Source organism: Acromyrmex echinatior, unplaced genomic scaffold (assembly GCF_024713525.1).
Source record: "Acromyrmex echinatior isolate Ae372 unplaced genomic scaffold, ASM2471352v2 Scaffold24, whole genome shotgun sequence".
NCBI lineage: Eukaryota > Metazoa > Arthropoda > Insecta > Hymenoptera > Formicidae > Acromyrmex > Acromyrmex echinatior.
Window position 1 is genome coordinate 156,305 of NW_028259058.1, and position 19,779 is coordinate 176,083.

The 19,779-nt window shown below is 31.1% G+C and overlaps 1 pseudogene; it reads left to right on the forward strand.

Annotated features, from left to right (window-relative positions):
- Positions 1-530: 530 nt before the first annotated feature.
- LOC147906500 (uncharacterized) lies at positions 531-16,906 on the forward strand (annotated as a pseudogene).
- Positions 16,907-19,779: the final 2,873 nt, after the last annotated feature.

Here is a 19,779-nt window from a genome sequence, read left to right on the forward strand (position 1 = left end):
TAATTATTAATTATAAATATATAAATTCAATTTTCAATCCTCCACACATACACATATTATTTTAACAAAGGAAAACGGATAACCAAACGTAATTATGTAATGATAATTTAGTTATGTAATGATAATTTTATATTATGTAACAACAATCTGATCTTTAATTATATTATGTAATCAAAAGACCGACTATATTAATTCAAGTAACATCTCCTTGTATCTATAAGCGTTAATCCGCGATTGCATTTGCTCCTCTCCAGTCACTTGGATTCACTTCCAAGACCGAAAAGAAGGACACATGAATGAAAAGAAACGCACTGACACATTTGGCGTAAAAGTACGCCTCACGGCACATGACCCATATTTGGCCCTTTAACGAGTGCGTTCGACTCGTGGTCTGCTCAGCGGAGCGTCGACCTTGAGAGAAGCTTCCACTTCATCCTCCTTTCGACCCCGGCTCCTCAAGAGGCACTTTGCTTCGTCCTGCTAAGAGGACCACGACTCCCCTTTGTGTCGCTCCTTCCCCTAGTTCCCTTATGGTCCGGAGTTTGGACGTGACTCATACGATTGTTCCCGTTGCGTTCACTCCCACAAATATGGTAAGGAAAAAAATCGGAAAAACGGGTTCTTTTCCAAAATTTCCAAGAATTTTGTTTTTTTCGGACTAAGAATACTACACAAATTTCAAGTAAATGTTTCTTTTTTATCTTTTCTATTAAAACCCTCTTAGCACTTTTCTTCACATTCGTTATATTAAATCCAGTCTTCACCTTAAGGAGAGCCCAAAGCTCAGGAAAACTGTTGCAGCAGTACAGGGAGCAGGAAATTGGTTAGGGGGGAACTCCGAATTCCTTTGAGAGGCCAACGTTCTTAGAAGAACTATAATTGTTGGGACGACAATTTAAGAGAAGGGGGGGCAGTGTTATGCCCGTGTCATGTCGACACCGTAGATCGCCACTCCTGAAGTCCTGAAACCAGCGACACGTGGATCTGTTATTTAACAAGATCGGCAGATTTGGACGTGAATCGTCGCTTGCTCGGACGTGTCTCTTGATCCGCTTATTCTTTTATCGATCGTGTGCTCTGAGCTTTACGTGTGCGTGTGTGTGCGTGTGTGTGCGTGTGTGTGCGTGTGTGTGGCGTGTGTGCGTGCATGTGCGTGTGTGTGGCGTGTGTGCGTGCGTGTGTGTGCGTGTGCGTGTGCGTGTGCGTGTGCGTGTGCGTGTGCGTGTGTGTGTGTGTGTGTGTGCGTGCGTGTGTCCTGTATTCATTTCATAATAAATTCTTCTTTTTATTTAATAAATTGTTCTTTTTATCCGTGTTGTTCATTTCTATGGGCCGGGAATGCGTGAACGCGTTTCCAAGACATCTCCGCGAGTCGGACGCCCGGACGTAACAATATTAAAATATATTACTAAAATATTATTAATTAATATAGAATATATATATATATATATAATATATATATATATATATATATATATATAAAACTAAAAATTGTAACTATTATATTAATATACAATTTAAGTATAAATATGCTTGAGAAGAATTTATACATGAGCATTTTGAAATAAGAAGACTTATAACAAGGCAAATCAAAATGAAGCTCAGCCGAATTAGTCGTCTCTACATATTATCAACAAAAATGTCCTAAAAATGAAAATGCTATTCTGTGTTCAGAATCCCGACAGTTATATTTTGCATAAAAAATTAATATATAAAAAATTAATAATAAATATTAATATAATTTATAATCTTATTACGTATTATAATTTCATTATTTGTTATTTTATATTAATTATTTTAAACTCGCTTTTAAATAAATTTACATCCTTAAAATAATTTTATCTTACTGGTTTACTCTTTTAAGCTTACCCTAAATCTTAATCTTGTGATGTCGAATTAGTATTTTTTTGCGGCGCACAAGATATGTTTTTTGATTTCACCTACATTATCTACACTTCTATTCGGGATGACGTTGACAACTGTCATAACCGTTCGTCACACGCATCGATAGATAGTGAATTGCACTCTGAAAATTTTTGGATATTTTAAAAATCGTCGAAAAAAAAGTGTTGCTACATTTCTGCCCATGACTGTATATATACATTTTAACTTTATTCTTAAAATATTTAGAAAGGTAAATACATATTTGCCTTTTTAAATATTAAGGTAATAAAGTAAAAGTTAAGTTCATAATAAAGTGATAAGTTCATAGTAAAGTTAAGATCTTTCTTATTACCAAATATTTGTGAATAAATAGCTGAAAGATCAGTGTACAAATTGTTTACGTTCCATGTACACAGATATTATTCATCGATATTCGAGTTTGAATTAGGGTAAAAACATTAGATGTGGATCAAAAACATTAGATTAGGCACTAGATCTGCATCACTTTTTATATTTAAATAATTATAATAGTTTCCATTAAATAGTACATATCACAAGACTTTAGTATTTGTTTTATCTCTTTTAAGTACCAATTGAATTTAAATTATTAGCAACACATTTTATTGATGTCGTTAACTAATTAAATGTGCAAGGTTAACTAACGTATGTATCTTTAAAAATTCATTTAAAGTGTATCATAAAAATAGCCTTATGACTTTTATAATACCAAATAGCATTAGATTTCATGTAAAAAAATCAACGTAATGTTAATGAGATTAAATATGTCCGCGAGTGTTGTTTAATCGAGAGAGATCCAATAGCACACATCATACAAATTGATGATAAATATATTTACATTTATGTATCTTTTTTTTCAGTGTATTATGTATTGCACACGCGTTGGAAAATCTGAAATCACTGCTTTTCAGTGTTTCAAGCTTTCTTATTGTAGTCGACATGAAATCGTAATCTTCTGTATTTGCTATTTTTTAATCATCGTGAATACTTATTTAACTTTAATAATTATTTCATTAATTGCACGTGAATTTTTAAGAAGAGTGTTAATTTACATATTTTATTTGACAAAAAGTAAAAAGTAAGTAATTTTTCTAGATAAATTTTCTTATTATTTCTTGAATAAATCATAATCACTGATTACAGCGCGGATTCCTAAACGCCTTAATTTAGTTATTAATAAGATTGGAAACAAGACCGTTTATTTTAAATACATTATTTCAAATACGAATTACCACTACTGAAAGTTAAGATGTTGAACTATTATGCATATTCATATAAATGTGTTCCGGAATGATCATTATTTTGAATATCTTCTTGGAAATGGTAAGCAAACAGCTCATAGATATCGAGTCACCGTTCAAAACATACGGATATCTCGCTCCTGCTTTAATCACGCTATCTGTCTCAGATGGCACGCGACCCCCCTTTCGCAACACTCGAAAAATTGACGATCGCGCACACGTTCCGCGTGTGAACGTTCAGTTCGCTCCCCGATCCCGAACAATACGGATCATTTATTGCTATTCATTCGTAACATTTCTTCTCGAATTATTAAATGCGAACCACATCGAAGCTCCGTCGCGTATTAACGCTACCTTTTATTACGTAACGTTCTGAGTATACGCATACCGCGAGAGCATTCAGTGCGCGAGAATTATCTTTGGCGAGATTTGCTCGTCTCGTAATACATTTTCTTTTGAACGGTTGTGAGAAATTACTCGACGTCGTACCAAGTGTGAATTACCTATGCATGCATCTAACCAACGCATTAATTATCGAACACGGAATTGTTTCAACAAAGAAAGTCATCGTTATTACACACCGGCTTGGCGAGCGAGCCTTTCATACAAGGTGATACCAGCGTCAAAAACAAAATTAATTTCAGAAATGATAATTGCGTGCCGATATGGTTGTCGGACTTTCAATCTGAAATATTAATAATCCCTTCCAAATTTCCCAAATTTAATCTCAAAAAACTGTAACAAACTTATTGCGAAAAATATTGCCTTCGCCACGTTGTGTAAAGCTCTCATTGTTCGTACATTATATTTTTGTTTTTTAATGTAGATAATCTAATTATTCAATTTTGATTTCTTCTTATTACAATTAACGGTTTTTACAATTTTTCTTGATACTTTTATATGAACAGAATAATGAGATGAATCAAACTTGGTGAAAAGAAAACATAGAATCGCTTATTTAAAAAATTATACATTTTACATACATATTTTTCTTTAAGTAACTATGTATTTTTTTCCATCAATTGATTCATCTTATTATTCTGTTTGTAAAAGTATTAAGGGGATGCTGGAGTGTCCTGTTTTATCATTAAATTTTAAAAACGCCTTTCTCGTAACTGTGTTTATGGATTGAAAAATCCTTCTCCACAATTAAAATATTGACAACAACGCAAGTCGCCAGTTACATTTGAATACGAAAAACGAAAGAAAATTAAAGACTTACAGTTTTGTTATCGGCTTCTGTAGTCAACACATCACAATATGTGTTGCATATAAGAGTTTCAGATCTTGCACGTTCATAAAAAGTAGTTGGCGAATTGCGGAAAACCTAAACGAACAATCCTATGCTTTTAGAAATGCGGTAGGAGTTTTAGTATAAAAGAAAGGTATCCGAAAATTTCGTTTGTATATTATACGAGTGAAATTGACGTGTAGCCATGAAACTGAGCAGTATTTTAGTTCCGCGATATTCCAACAGTGGCGCTGTCATGAAAAGTGCGTCGCTGAACCATAGAAATGATCTGAATTATCGACCTACTCAGGCCCATATCAATAAACGTGCCCTGGTTAAAGTTTTTTCTTTTGAGAGGAAAAATAATAAAATAAATATGATATTAGTTATTTCAATTTTGTTGAAATAATTTCTTTCTAAACAAGAAACATACCATATTATTTACATATGAATACAAATGAAGATAATTATTTTAATTACACTGTTCTGTCTTTTACATACATTTTATTTAGTAAATTATTGATGCATATAAAATAACGTATATATATATATATATGCATATATAATAGCATACATACATACGTGTGCGTATGTATGCGTGCGCGCGCGCGCGCGCGTATGTGTGCGTGTACATATATACAACACATGTTTAAACTTTATTTACTAAATTATTTACACATGCATATATCAAGGTTCGGTGATGGGTTTCGGTTGAGCTTTCTTTCTACTCGGATGTCGGAACGACAAGTGGCAATCTCGTAACAGACGTAGCATATAAATGAAATTTTCGAATACACTTTGCTCTTATACTAAAGCTCGTAACTCGTTTCTGCAAGCATATTGTTCTTTGTATTGTTCTTTGAGGTTTTCTGTAAATCGCCAGCTACTTATGCAAGGTCTGAAATTATTGTATACAGTACATTTTTGACTCGACTCGGATGTCGAGTCTTAGTAAGAAGCGCCATTCCTCCTATCGGTCGCGCGCAAACGAAGTAGTATTGCTATTCAACTATAGAAATAGATTGAACTATTGTAAATAAACCAGCAATATATTATCAGCCGGAAACGTCATAATAATATATTTTTGTAATATAGAAATATATATCAGGATCGTTGTTTAGAGAAGGAATCGTGCGTTCTTGATGCATCGACGATGATGCCAGAATTGATAGAAATCACATTCTTGAATTGCAGAATGAATTATCGAAACAGAAGTACGACAGAGTCAGACAGAGAAAAAACAAAAAAGGATAGAAACTCCGATTGTAATCGGTGAGATTCCGCATGCCGAGCTGGGCTCGTCGAACGAAACAGCGAGTCTATCCTTCAGAGTCTCTCTCTCTCTCTCTCTCTCTCTCTCTCTCTCTCTCTCTCTCTCTCTCTCCTCTCCTCTCCTCTCCTCTCCTCTCCTCTCCTCTCCTCTCCTCTCCTCTCCTCTCCTCTCCTCTCCTCTCCTCTCCTCTCCTCTCCTCTCCTCTCCTCTCCTCTCCTCTCCTCTCCTCTCCTCTCCTCTCCTCCCCTCTCCCTCATCTCTCTACGGTCGCTTGTTTCTAGCGACCGAAAATGCTTCCTGGAAAATTTCGGCCGCTCAATGTGTACAATTAAGAGGAGAAGGAACATTATAGATAACATATAAGTTTTAATAAATTATGCTAATCCTATATCTCTCCAATTTATGTATAATAGCAAAAATAATTTCAAAACACGATAATTTACGGGATATTTCTATGATTTTCCATGAGCCTTATATACCACATTCATAGAAAAGATTTGCAAGACCTCGGCGTGGTCTCACGCGTAAGATGCGAGATCTGAATGTTAGAGATCTCATTATCAATTCCTTTTTTCATTTTCATAATTTTTTTTTTAAATAAGTGACATTGTTAACAAACATATATTACAGGGTAAATATATTTTTATTTAATTATTGAAATTATATGTGTATTTCTAAACGTTTTAATTTACCTTTAGAAAAAATCCAAAAAAAATCATGTTTCTGTAATAATGTTATGTCGATCAGTACTTTCTGTGAAATGTTTTTTTTATAATTACCATCCGAAAGAAAATTCTGATAATCAATCAAATCGCAAAAGTGCGATTAATATAATTATAAGGATGATTAATATAATTATAAGGATGATGTCAATATATATAATTTTATAATTAACAAATCAAAAAGCCTTTATATGTGCCTTTATATGCAACATACAAATAATTTTTTATTTATCTATTAAAGTGATTCGGTATTCTTCCTATAGTTATTGGAATACATGTTAAATTTTGGGTCGACTTTTGAAGCATCGCCTTCTTTCCCCCCGCCGCCGCCGCTCAATGCTCGACGGCTGAGCTGCACCGGATCGCGCGCGGATGTGTATCTCAGGAGCGTTGCACTAAGAAATATGCTCCGTATCTTCTAGCAAATTATCAATCCTTTACTTTTCTTAGTCTTCTGTGATGTCTTCTTTACTCAACATGCCTTCTTTATTCACATGTTGAATAAAGAAGACATCACGGAGTTATTGAAGTTGAATCATTCCAGTTTAAAATTACGCATCTCGTTTTGTATCGACTCTTATTAGTCTTAAATTGATATTCAAATTGATATCAGTATTCTATATTAAAAGATATTACATTTTGTGGCACATAAGCGTGGTCAGTAACTCTTTGAAAGAAAACCGAATGTATCAATGTAATGTATAAAAATGATAAAGTAAATATTTTAAAAGTACATAATAATTAGTAAAATGTATATACTTATTAATATGATGTTCAATCACTATTATTAAGAAAATAACAATTATGTAAGAAGGAAAATATTTTTATGATAATTTTCATGCTAAAATGTTGTCATGATAATTTTCATGTTGGAAGGATAGCAGCATTTCTTATACTGTGACGCTCCTGAGATGCATGTCCGCGCGCGATCCAGCGGTTCAGCCGTCGACTGTTGAGCGATTGTAAAGGAAAAATAGGCAGCACCTCAGAAATTGGCTCGAAATGTGTAACTAGTTCTGAGCACACTAAAGTACATATATAATTTCTATAATTTTATAAAAATATATTTGGAGTAATATGTTGTCATTAATAACGTTATTTGTTTAAAAAAAAATTAAGAAAAAAAGGAAAAAGCAGGATTGAACATAGGATCCTTAACATTCTGATCTCACACCTAACCCGAGACCACGCTGAGTTTTTGCAAACCGCCTCTATGAACGTGTACATAAAATACACGGAAAATCGTAAACTATATCTCGTTAACTATCACGTTTTGAAATCATTTTTGCTATTATATATTAATGAGAAAAGTATATGATTATCTCTTTCACTAATATCGTATGAGACTCATGGTAAAGAAATCGGGCCAAATATAAACAATATGTTCCAGGCTGTTAATTATGGCATCGTAATTTAAATCGTAGGCAAAAGATTAATATAATTTAATAAAAATTATGTATTGTCTAGAATGTCTCTTTCCTCCTTATGATACACGCCAAGCCGAGATCGTCGAGAAAATATTTTCGGTCGCTAGAAACAAGCGAGAGAAGACAGAGAGAAGGACAGAGACAGAGTCATTGTTTTGTTAGCGGGCCCAGTTCGACGTGTCCGCGCGGAGACTCATCGATTACAATCGGAGCTTCTATCCGTTTGTTTTTTCTCTGTCTCGCTCTATCGAAATAACAGAAATTGAAAGAATTTTAAATCACGAACACGGTTGCCAGTTCTCCGTTTTTTTTTTGACAGACTTCGATTTCTTGGACTAATATTCAATATTCCAGCAGATGTGAAAATCTCCAATTTTTGTCGTCTGCTGGAGTATTAAATATTAGTCCAAGCAACCGAAGTCTGGCAAAAAAAAAACGGAGAGCTGGCAACCGTGTTTGTGAATTAAAATTCTTTCATTTTCTTTTTATTAAATTATATTAATCATATATCTTTCTCATTAACGTAGCAAAAATGCAAATGCAAAAATAATTTCAAAACGTAAATATTGATGAGATATACAATAGTTTACCACTTTCCGTGCACTATATGTATCGCGTTCGTCGAGGTGATCTGCAAGAACTCAGCGTGGTCTCGGGCGTTGGGTACAAGATCAGAATATTGGAGATCTTATGTTCGATTCTGCTTTTTCCTTTTTTAATTTTTATTTAATAAATAACGTTATTAATAAACATATTACTCCAAATATATTTTTTATAAAATTTCAGAAATTATATACGTGTACTTCAATGTGCTCGAAATTAGTTGCGCATTTCGAGCCGATTTCTAAAATGCTGCCTACTTTTCCTTCACAACCGCTCAACGCTTGGCCGAACCGCTCACGCATGGACGTGTATCTCAAGAATGTCATAGTATAAGAAACATGCTGCGACCATACCTTCCAGCAAATTATCATGAAAATATTTTCCTTCCTACATAATATTGTATTGTCTTAATAATGGTGATTGAACATCATATTAATAACTTAATGCATTTTACTAAATGTAATGTACCTTTAAAATATTACTTTATTATTTTTATGGTACATTCAGTTTCAAAGAGTTACTGATCACGTTTTTGTGCCACAGAATGTAATATAAAATTTTACTTTATCGCATCATACATCTGGTCATCTATTTGTATTTTTTTTTAGTGGAATAAACCTGGAGAATACACTTAAATGACGTATCAATAATAGAACTTCAAAGATAATAGAGTAGTTATAGTTTTTTTACAATAACGTGGATTTAGATACGGTGAACGCCTTTTCTTAATTAGTCGCTTGGAAAAGATAATGTGATCATGATATCGATTATGTATCTTTTTTCTTAGAGTGATAAATAAAAATTTTTTGTATATATGTGTATATATATATATATGTATATATATATATATATGCATACATATATCATTTTGCGTGACGCTGTATGTGTAGAAAACAACGACGTTATACGAGTCAATCAGCTGTAACCAATATGACCCGCGTTCACAGTATCATTGTCGGACAACAGTACTGTCAATGTAGTGTAGTGTAATAGTGTTCTACACACAACCATATATATATATATATGTGTGTGTGTGCGTATGTGTATGTATATATATGTATATGTATATATATATATTAGGTGTTGGAATTAATTCGTAGCGTTTTTTAATGAAAGAATGTTATTTATTTCACATGAGCATTAAAAAATACATTAATGAAAGTACTTCCCATCACTTGTAAAACGCTACGAATTAATTCCAACACCTAATATATATATTTATATATATATATATTTATATAGTGTTTTTTGTCCACAAAATAGAAAAAATGTAGTAGCAGAATATTATCTGCCTTTGATAAGAGAAGGTTATGGGTACTTTATAACAAGCGACTCAGTACAATACAATACAATATCTCATCCTTGTATTATCGAACAGAATTGTAATGATGCACCGTGTCGCAATGTGTCTCTTGTTGGAAGGCACTCTAGAAGGCCAAAATTGGTTATTGTGATGTGTGTTTCTTGTTGGCACCTTATAAAGCCAGAATGAGAAAGGTTAGCATCTTTATGTTATTCGTGAAAATATCACTTCTATTTATCATACAAGTGATATGATTAAATTTATTGTTATAACAATAAATTGCGCTTTGCCTAATTATAATCCAATGTCAGAGGCGTTCATCGTGGGCTGACTATTTTTAATTTAGTGCCAGAGGAATCGTGAGCTGGCTAGCTATAACAAAATGTCACAGCCATAAATCATATTTTGGCTAGTTATAGACAAATGTCAGAGGCGTTCATCGTGAGCTGACTATTTTTAATTTATTGGCAGAAGAATTTCGACTATTAAATTTGGTGAAATACAATTACGGAACCAATTCATAGAATTTTGCGTCTGCAATTAAAGAAATGCAAATAGATGCATTGTCATGATGGAATCAAAAGCTAATTGCTTGACATAACCGAAACAAAGAAACTAATGAAGAAAAAAAACTAAATATCGGTAAATTGTTTCTTTGAAACCTTACAACTTTTGTCTGAAGCGTTTTTTCTAAAAACATTATGTAATAGCCTTAGCACAAGGATGGTCGTAATTGAATCGTAGAACGTGAATCATAGGGCAACGCATTATATTTTGGCGCACTATGCATGCCGATACAAGTTGACATTCCTTACGATTAGTTATAGTCACCTTTATATTCAGCTCCTAAATCCGGAGTCTTTTTGGACATCCTATATAATATATATGTATACATATATGTATATATATATATATATATATATATATATATATATATATATGTATAAATATATATACAACATACATTACACAGTCAATAGTCACATGCATAATTTTTGTACGATACTGTACGTTTATGAAATGTATGTAAGTATATCATATTCAAAGTGTTTTAGCAAATATATACACTTACAGGTCAATGTACGTTGACTAACAGCAAGTTATAATAAGTATATTTTTACTAAATGAACACTCTGACTGTGACTTAGATATATTTTCGGATGCAACCATGTATTTGAAAAACATGTATGCACTTGTAATGTAATAGGACTTTTTCCTTTATTCCCAATGTCATTTTAACTTAGGATGTAACATGTATTGTCAGTACGTAAATACATTGCACATACATATGTAACTATTCCATTTCTTTTTATTATGTTTAATGGGGCTTTTACAATTATAAGCCATAAATCAGCCATAAATAAGAAATCAAACGCTAAAAATTGGCTGTAATTGATCAATTTTTAGCTTCTGACTTCTGATTTGTAACTAATATGTTATTGTAGAAGGCCCATAATAAAAAGAGATAGAAGTTACTCATACTTAGCTTTTCATGCAGATATAATATAGACACATTAGTGAATATTAGAATTATTTTATGTGCATTATGATGTGTACATTATAAAATATATTTCTAATTCATATTCACATAAGTGTGTAGTACTACTTCATCTCTTTTTATTGCGTGTAACAAAAAGGTGTCCTCTTTTTTCTACGTTTAATAAAAAGAGATATGTTTTTTTATGATCAAATATTAATGATATATACTTTTATATTTTCAATATCAGAATATACAACGAACATAAATCAAAGCTAACGATAGTCAAACGCAGATGACCAGACGTAACATCTTAAAAAATATAATCAAATTACGAATCCTCTGATAAATCTTCATTTTATGTGTATATATATATATATATATATATATATATATATATATATATACACGGATTATATATATATATTTTTTATATATGTATACAATTTTAATATTGCACATTTAAACACAGAGAATGCATAAACAGCTTAGCATTGATAACTCCTATCTGCAATGTATGTACATTCACACATTATAGTACATATATGCAATATTGTACAATATTGCCTATGTGTGTATTATATTTAAGTACATCAATAATATTTTAACATGATTAACTTCTACATATTTTTATTAAACATAGCAAAAAATGGTATAGCTATGTATATTATATTTGTAACATACTTATATATAGCTAATACATATCACATCCTGACCTAAAATGACATTGCACGACAGGAAAAATGCTATTATATAGGCCTATGTGTCAATGTACACTGTCAATACTGAAAATCTATAGTTACGTATTTTCAGTACTCGCAGTGAATATCGAAATACAGTTGTAGTATCACTTTTTCCTATGATCAATATCATTTAGGGTTTAGTCAAGATGTAACATATATTATTATCAATATATGAAACGTGTTTCATATATATATATATATATATATATATATATATATTAGGTGTTTAATGAAAGAATGTTATTTATTTCACATGAGCATTAAAAAATACATTAATGAAAGTACTTCCCATCACTTGTAAAACGCTACGAATTAATTCCAACACCTAATATATATATATATATATAAATGAATACGACATTGCACATACATAATGTAACTCTTTTTACTCTGTCTATTAAAAAGAGATAGATACTTATAATACTTATACATTACTAATATGTCGACTATATATCTAATATAGAAAATTGTATGTACATTATATTATGATAATTCTAACATTATTGTAATATATAACAAAACATTATTAGTGAATATAAATTATAATTATATTTTATATGTATTATAATGTACATATACACAATACTGTACCCAAAATATAATTTTAATATTGCATATATCATTAATTCATTAACATGTCTTCACTAATATGTCAATAATAGTATAATATTTTTTGTGTTATTGTGTATATACACATATATTATAATACACATAAAATGTAATTGTAATTCGTATTTATGAATGTCTTTTTATATACAACGTTATAATTACATTTTATATATCATTATACACATTATAATATAAAATTTTAATATTGCATAAAAATGGACATAGAGAATATCTGCATGAATATCCATATATATATAATGATATTCATTTATGATAATATATTATCGTAACCTAAAATGGCATTGGATGTAAGAAAAAAGTGCTATTACGGGTTCGTATCGATATATCTATTAATTAAAAATCTGTATTTTATGTATATTACAGACTTTTAGTACTGGTGATATATATTAGAACACGGCCTACATTGCATGTGTATATAATACAACTAAATATGTATATAATGCAACTAAATTTCTAAGGTCCGATTCTACAAATATAAGATTAACTTCAATTATGTTTATTTTTTTTTCAATTCTAAAATTGAAAATTTTCCAAAATAAATCTTACATTGTGGAACCGATCCTAATACACGTCCCTGTTAAGATGGTAATGTAGGAAACGGAATAAAAATATCGATAATTAATCGATCGAATTTCCTGCAAGATCATATTAACTTCAGAGAGCGTAAGCAGCTTATACATTGGAAATGAAAACCTGTAATATCGACCTTGATCAACTTCGGCCTTCGCTCCAGCATCCCCTTAACTCAAGAAGATGTTTTAATTTGACTCTAATTTATTTACTTACATACATTAATGTGAACGTTGTTTATGTTGAAATTAAGTACAGAAATGGATTGATTAACATTTTGATATACATAGAAGTAAAAAGATAATAAAATGTTATTTTACTCAAGAAACAGGGTTGCCATTGCTCTTTTGACATCTAACAGTGATGAGTTATGGTATATATTTTCTGTAATGTATAAGCACATTTTTTGTTATAAAGAGCAATGAATGTATTTATCATAAATTTTAAAACTATTTGTTAATCTCGTTGTTAATACTAACATGATTATTATATGATAAAATATTCGCATTATGATATTCTTCAAAAAAATGCTGCATACAAAAATATTGCTTGCACTAGGAATATCGTATTACTGTACATGTATTACTTACATAAATTCTTGCAGGACAATGTCCGCTCCAAGAGTCTAATAACAGCACACTAAAACTTCCAGTTGCGGGTACAAATACTTTTGTAAACTAAGACTGAAAGTGTTGTGCAGCATCAAAATCGAGCAAATTAACTACACAATACTTTCAGTCGTTGATTCTTGGAGCGGATATTGTCCTGCAAGTCTGCAAGAATTTATACTAAAAAAAGTTAAAGATATGCGAATTTTAATTATATCAAAGAAAACTACGGGAATGAAGGGAACCTCTTTATGTTTGTGGATTTAAACTATGAAAAAACTTTGTGAGACATTCAGTGATCGCATTATGTTATTAAATTATGATATTAATTTATATTTGAGAAATAACATCAAATTACAATCTTTAACGCATATACAATTATCTTTTCCGCGATTTCATAATCTTTTTAAATATACCTGATATAAGAGTGAAACATCGAAGAACGACCGCTACAATTCGAAACTCTAAAAGATTTTTGTTTCAACGGAAAGAGTATTCAAGAAATCTCGCTGCTATGTGGTGCACCTGCTGTAATGTTCCTGTGCAAGCAATATTTTTGTATGCAGCAGTATTTTTTTGAAGAATATCATAATTGCCAACATTTTGTCATAATTATGTTAGTATTAATAACGAGAGTAACAAATATTTTTAAAATTTATGTATTTAAATACAGTCATTGTTTTTTAACAAAAAATATGCTTATATTGTACATTACTGGAAATATATGGTATCGTAACTCATCACTGTTAGATATCAAAGAAGCAATCCTGTTTCTTGAGTTAAATAACATTTTATTTACATCTTTTTTACTTCCATATATATCAAAATGTTAATCAATCCATTTCTAATTAACTAATAATTTCTAATCTAACTTAATTTCAACATAAGAAGTTCATATTAACGTATGTAAGTAAATAAACTGGAGTCAAATTAAAACATCTTCTTGAGTTAAATGATTTAACTGTATTATTAAATTAATGACATATTGAGAAAAATGAGGAGAAGTATGTTGTAATTTTACAATATTTTGATAAGCATTTTTTAAATATTATTCACGCAAATATATTTTTATGTAATAATAATAATATATCTTTTTAATAATAATAAATCTTTTTAAATATAATTTTTTAAATGTTCGAAAATAGTCAAGGGAAGAATGACGGCATTTGGAATAATTCGTGCATAAAACAATTAGAGTGAAATAGGCCTACTGGGGAAAGCCATTATAAAAAGATCATCATGCTATCTACCTCATTACAAGTGGTATGGAAATGATAGCATTTTATTATTTTCTTGGGATAGACATTTATTTACAAGCTTCATAATAAAATTACCTCTATCATAAATATTTTTAAAAATAATAATTTTTTTAAAAAGTTCTGAAAATTGCTGTCAACATAGAATTTAAAGGGTGAAATCAGGCCTCATGTGTGAAGCAATTTTTCAGTTTTTTTCGCTATATCTCGAAAATTTTATTTCGAAAACTATTCGAGATATAAAAAAATGTTTTATTCACCTCTATTTATTCACATCAATGATATTTTTTTAGAATAATTATTTAACATGTTTTTTCGAAAATTTTGACAAAAAATTGATAAATATATGTTCTAAAAATGAATATAGCTAATTTTGTTGTAAAACTTTTGTATAAAATATGTTTTTATATCTCAAATAGTTTTCGAGATATAACCGAAAAAGCTGATAACCGCTGTACACGTAAAGGGTGATTTCACCCTTTCAAACCGTTTTTTTAGTCGCAATTGGTATTTTTTAAATTCATCTCTTTATGTAAGCTACAAGTTCACAAAGTTTCATTAAATCAGAATTTGACACCTCGAGAGGTTCCCTTGTTAGTGATGCAAAGTATACAACTTCGGTTTTACTTTATGTAAGTTTTTATATTATTATTGTATAAGTTAGTATTTTTGATAATCATTACATAACTATTTGACATTTGGAAAGAAGAATGAACTAAATTGTCGGGAATCACCAAATTTACGTTATTTATGTAATTTATATTTTATTGATAAGGACCCGAATTAAAGGATCGAAACATATATTTTATTCGTTTTGTTACATACACACGAAAACAAATAATTTTCTTCCGAAGCTGATGTAGTAATTTTGATAAGCTTTTTTACATTTTTTACTGATAGATTCTTTCGAATTTCATTTTATATATTTGTCATATTTAATTAGAGATGACGAAAATAAATCCGTAGGCCGAGCGGAAACTTATGGAGCCTTTTCTTGATAATAATTGAAGTTTAGGTAATTTAGTTAATGTTGGCTCGATGTTAATAGTCATGAAACATGAAAATTAAAGTAACGTTAGGTTGATTGACAAAGTAGCAACATACTTTCAATTTGTTGACATGATAGATGAAATTGTTCAAGAAACGATTAATGGGAAAGGAGATATCGCTCTCTTCATACAATTTATTAAAGTAAATTAAAATAGCTGTAAGGTGAAATAATTATTATATAAATAAGTTCAATAATAATGACGGAAATGAAATGTATGAAAGTATGTTTAAATTGCATATATTTATTTAATAGTTAACATGGGTTATGATAATTGAACATTATAGAAAGATTCAACTGATACATTAAATGAATATAATAAAATAATTCATCTCCATCTACAATCTGATATAATTGGAATAATAACGCAATAATATGTAGACGTAGTAATATAATTCAAGAAAATTCTGAAATATCTGAATGTTTCAAAAATTAAATCTATTGTCGTTTAATATTCAAATATCGGATAAAAGAAGGAGTTGTAGATTACTAAAAATAATAAAATGTATATATATTGGATATATTGGATATATATATATATTGGAAAATATGCGAATAATGTCAAAAGGGAATTGAAATGTGAGATCTATTATGAACGAAGATAATGAATGTGGAGAAGTAATAAATACAATAAGTAATAAATATTAAGATATTAGAAAGGTATGTCAAATAATAATTATTACTTGATGTATTATAATATAATATGTATGATAAAATGTAGATAAAACTTAAGGTTTATACAGAAGAATATATATATATATATATATATATATATATATATATATACATATATATGTATATATAAAAGTCTTATAATAACATAACAATAATTAATTACCTTTCAGATCTATGATAAAGTAGAATTGGAGTAGAAGTTGATCAGCGCATGAAACAGCGTACGAGATAAAATTAGATTCAGAGTTGGATTTGCGTCTGAGACAGTGCAATAGGACGTCTCAACGTAACGAGTGCTTGGAGACAACTGTACTCCGCGAAAGTTATCGTCTTCGAATCTCGGATAAAACAAAGAAAGTACTGCGTCAATCGAACGTCTATTCTTTTATTTGAACAATAAAATAGTTATTCTATTTCTTTAGATTTTGATTTTTTTGTCTTTCTAATTTCCTTCTTTTATCTTATAAAGCAGTAGATTAATTCCGTTATATTTAAATTCGAATACGTATGCTTCTCTATGAACGCTCAATTCATCGCTAGGCAATAGCTTCGTTGTTTATTATAGTAATAATATACTTAGATGTTACACAAGTTGTAGTAGTGGTAAGCTAGAACATTAGAGTTAAACTATGTATATAAAGTATTTGTTAAACGAGTGATATATATTATATACGTATATACTAAGAATAATTATAATTGTAGTAAATGTCCAATTGTTGTCGCAATAATAAAAATGAAATTCATTTCCATAAAGTTTGAGAAATTTAAAATTTCGGTTTTCGAAAGGGGCTTCTATAAGCCAGTGCGTAGTTTATGTTACGAATTCCTTCGAGGTAATTACCTCTCCTTAGAGATAAGAGCGCGCGACACTCCTTTATGTCGTCTACGTTGGCTCGCCAAGAAAAAAAGATTCAATGAATATATTTGATTACTTTATTACTACTTAGTAATTATTTATTAACTTAGATCTCTAAAGATTATAGAAATGTATTATATATATTGGGAGTACAAATTAGTTCAGTTAATTTTCCAAAAGCTGGTTCCGGCTGTTGTGAATCATAGTGACAACTGATTTTGACATTTTCAGAGAGGTTAGACATCTACTAATAATATTTAGTTTATATCGCTTTGAGTTTCATACAAAAACCTTGATTATTACTTGTTTGAAATGTCGAATTTTGTGTTAACCAAGCAACATTTGCAGGAGGTTCTAATTTTTTGCTTTAATTGGAAGAAAAGTGTAGCTGAAGCCCATCGAATGCTTGTCGAAGTTTATGGTGACACTGCTCCAACTGATAAATCATGTAGGGAATGGTTTCGACGTTTCAAGGATGGAGATTTCAGTGTTGAAGACAAGCCTCGCTCTAGACAGCCAAAAAAATTCGAAGACAAAGAATTAGAGGCATTACTCGAAGAAGATCAGAGTCAAACGCAAGAGGAGCTTGCAGAATCATTGGGAGTAACTCAACAAGCCGTTTCTGCACGATTGAGAGTCATGGGAATAATTCAAAAACAAGGAAATTGGGTGCCTTATGAACTGAAACCGAGAGACGTTGAAAGATGATTTTTCACTTGCGAACAGCTGATTCAAAGAAAAGGTTTTTTGCATCGGATTGACTGGAGATGAGAAGTGGATATTCTACGACAACCCCAAGAAGAAAAAATACTACGCTAAGCCCGATCATCGACCTCACATCAACACCAAAGCTGAACATTCATGATTCGAAGATCATGCTCTGTATCTGGTGGGACCAAAAGGGTGTTGTTTACTATGAGCTGCTGAAACCTGGCGATTCCATTACGGGCGATCGGTATCGGCTACAATTGATTCGTTTGAGCCGTGCATTGCGAGAAAAACGGCCGGAATATGAGCAAAGACATGATAAAGTTATTTTTCTTCGTGACAACGCTCGGCCTCATGTCGCTAAAGTCGTAAAAAAATATTTGGAAACGCTCAAATGGGATGTTTTACTGCATCCGCCGTATTCTCCGGACATTGCTCCTTCTGATTACTGGTTGTTCCGAAGGATGCAGCACGATTTGGCAAGTCATCGGTTCACTTCTTTCGCAGAAATCGAAAATTGGCTACAAAATTGGATCGCCTCCAAAGACGAATCATTTTTTCGAGATGGAATTCGAAAATTGCCTGAGAGATGGGGAAAAGTAGTAGCCAGCGATGGACAATACTTTAATTAATCTGTTCATTCATTTTATTTTGAAATAAATGCATTTTTGAATACAAAAAATGAACCGAACTAATTTGTACTCCTAATAGAAAAAAGGTATAAATTTATATATACGAGGGCAAGTCAATAAGTTCTTAGAAAATCTGTCAGAGGGCACTCGGAGTGTCGTGTCATATTATTTTTTGACAAGTAGCATCTTTCAGATAATTACTGTCAAATTTTGAGCGGAATTCATCGCGTTGTTTCATTTTTGTAAATGATTAAAGCGAACAATCTTTGTATTTTTTGCAAAATGGAAAAAAACCAGTTTCGTGCAGTAATCAAACATTTACATATGAAAGATAAAACGCCGAAAGAAATCAAAGCCGAGTTGGATAATATTCATAGCACATCTGCAACGTTTGCGACTGTATACAATTGGGTGAATGAATTTAAACGTGGTCATATATCCACATGTGATGCACTTCGTTCGAGACATCCAATTAAGGCTGCTACGCCAGAAATCATTGATAAAGTCCTCGATATTGTGATATTTAATATTTTGACTGATCGATGAATGAAAGCGCGAGCTTGTTGAGGCCACAGGCATATCACATGGCACAGTGATTTCAACTTTGCACGAACAATTGATATGAAAAAGCTATCGGCAAGATGGGTGCTGCATTTGCTCACTGTGGACCATAAGCGCGACCGTGTGACGATTTCAAAACAATGTTTGGGGATGTTTTAACGTAATCCAGATGAATTTCTGCATCGATTCATTACTGTGGACGAAACATGGATCTATTACTTCACACCCGGGACGAAGGAACAGTCAAAACAATAGACTTCACCGAGTGAACCAGCTCCGAAAAAGGCGAAGACCGTGAAGTCGGCCGGAAAGG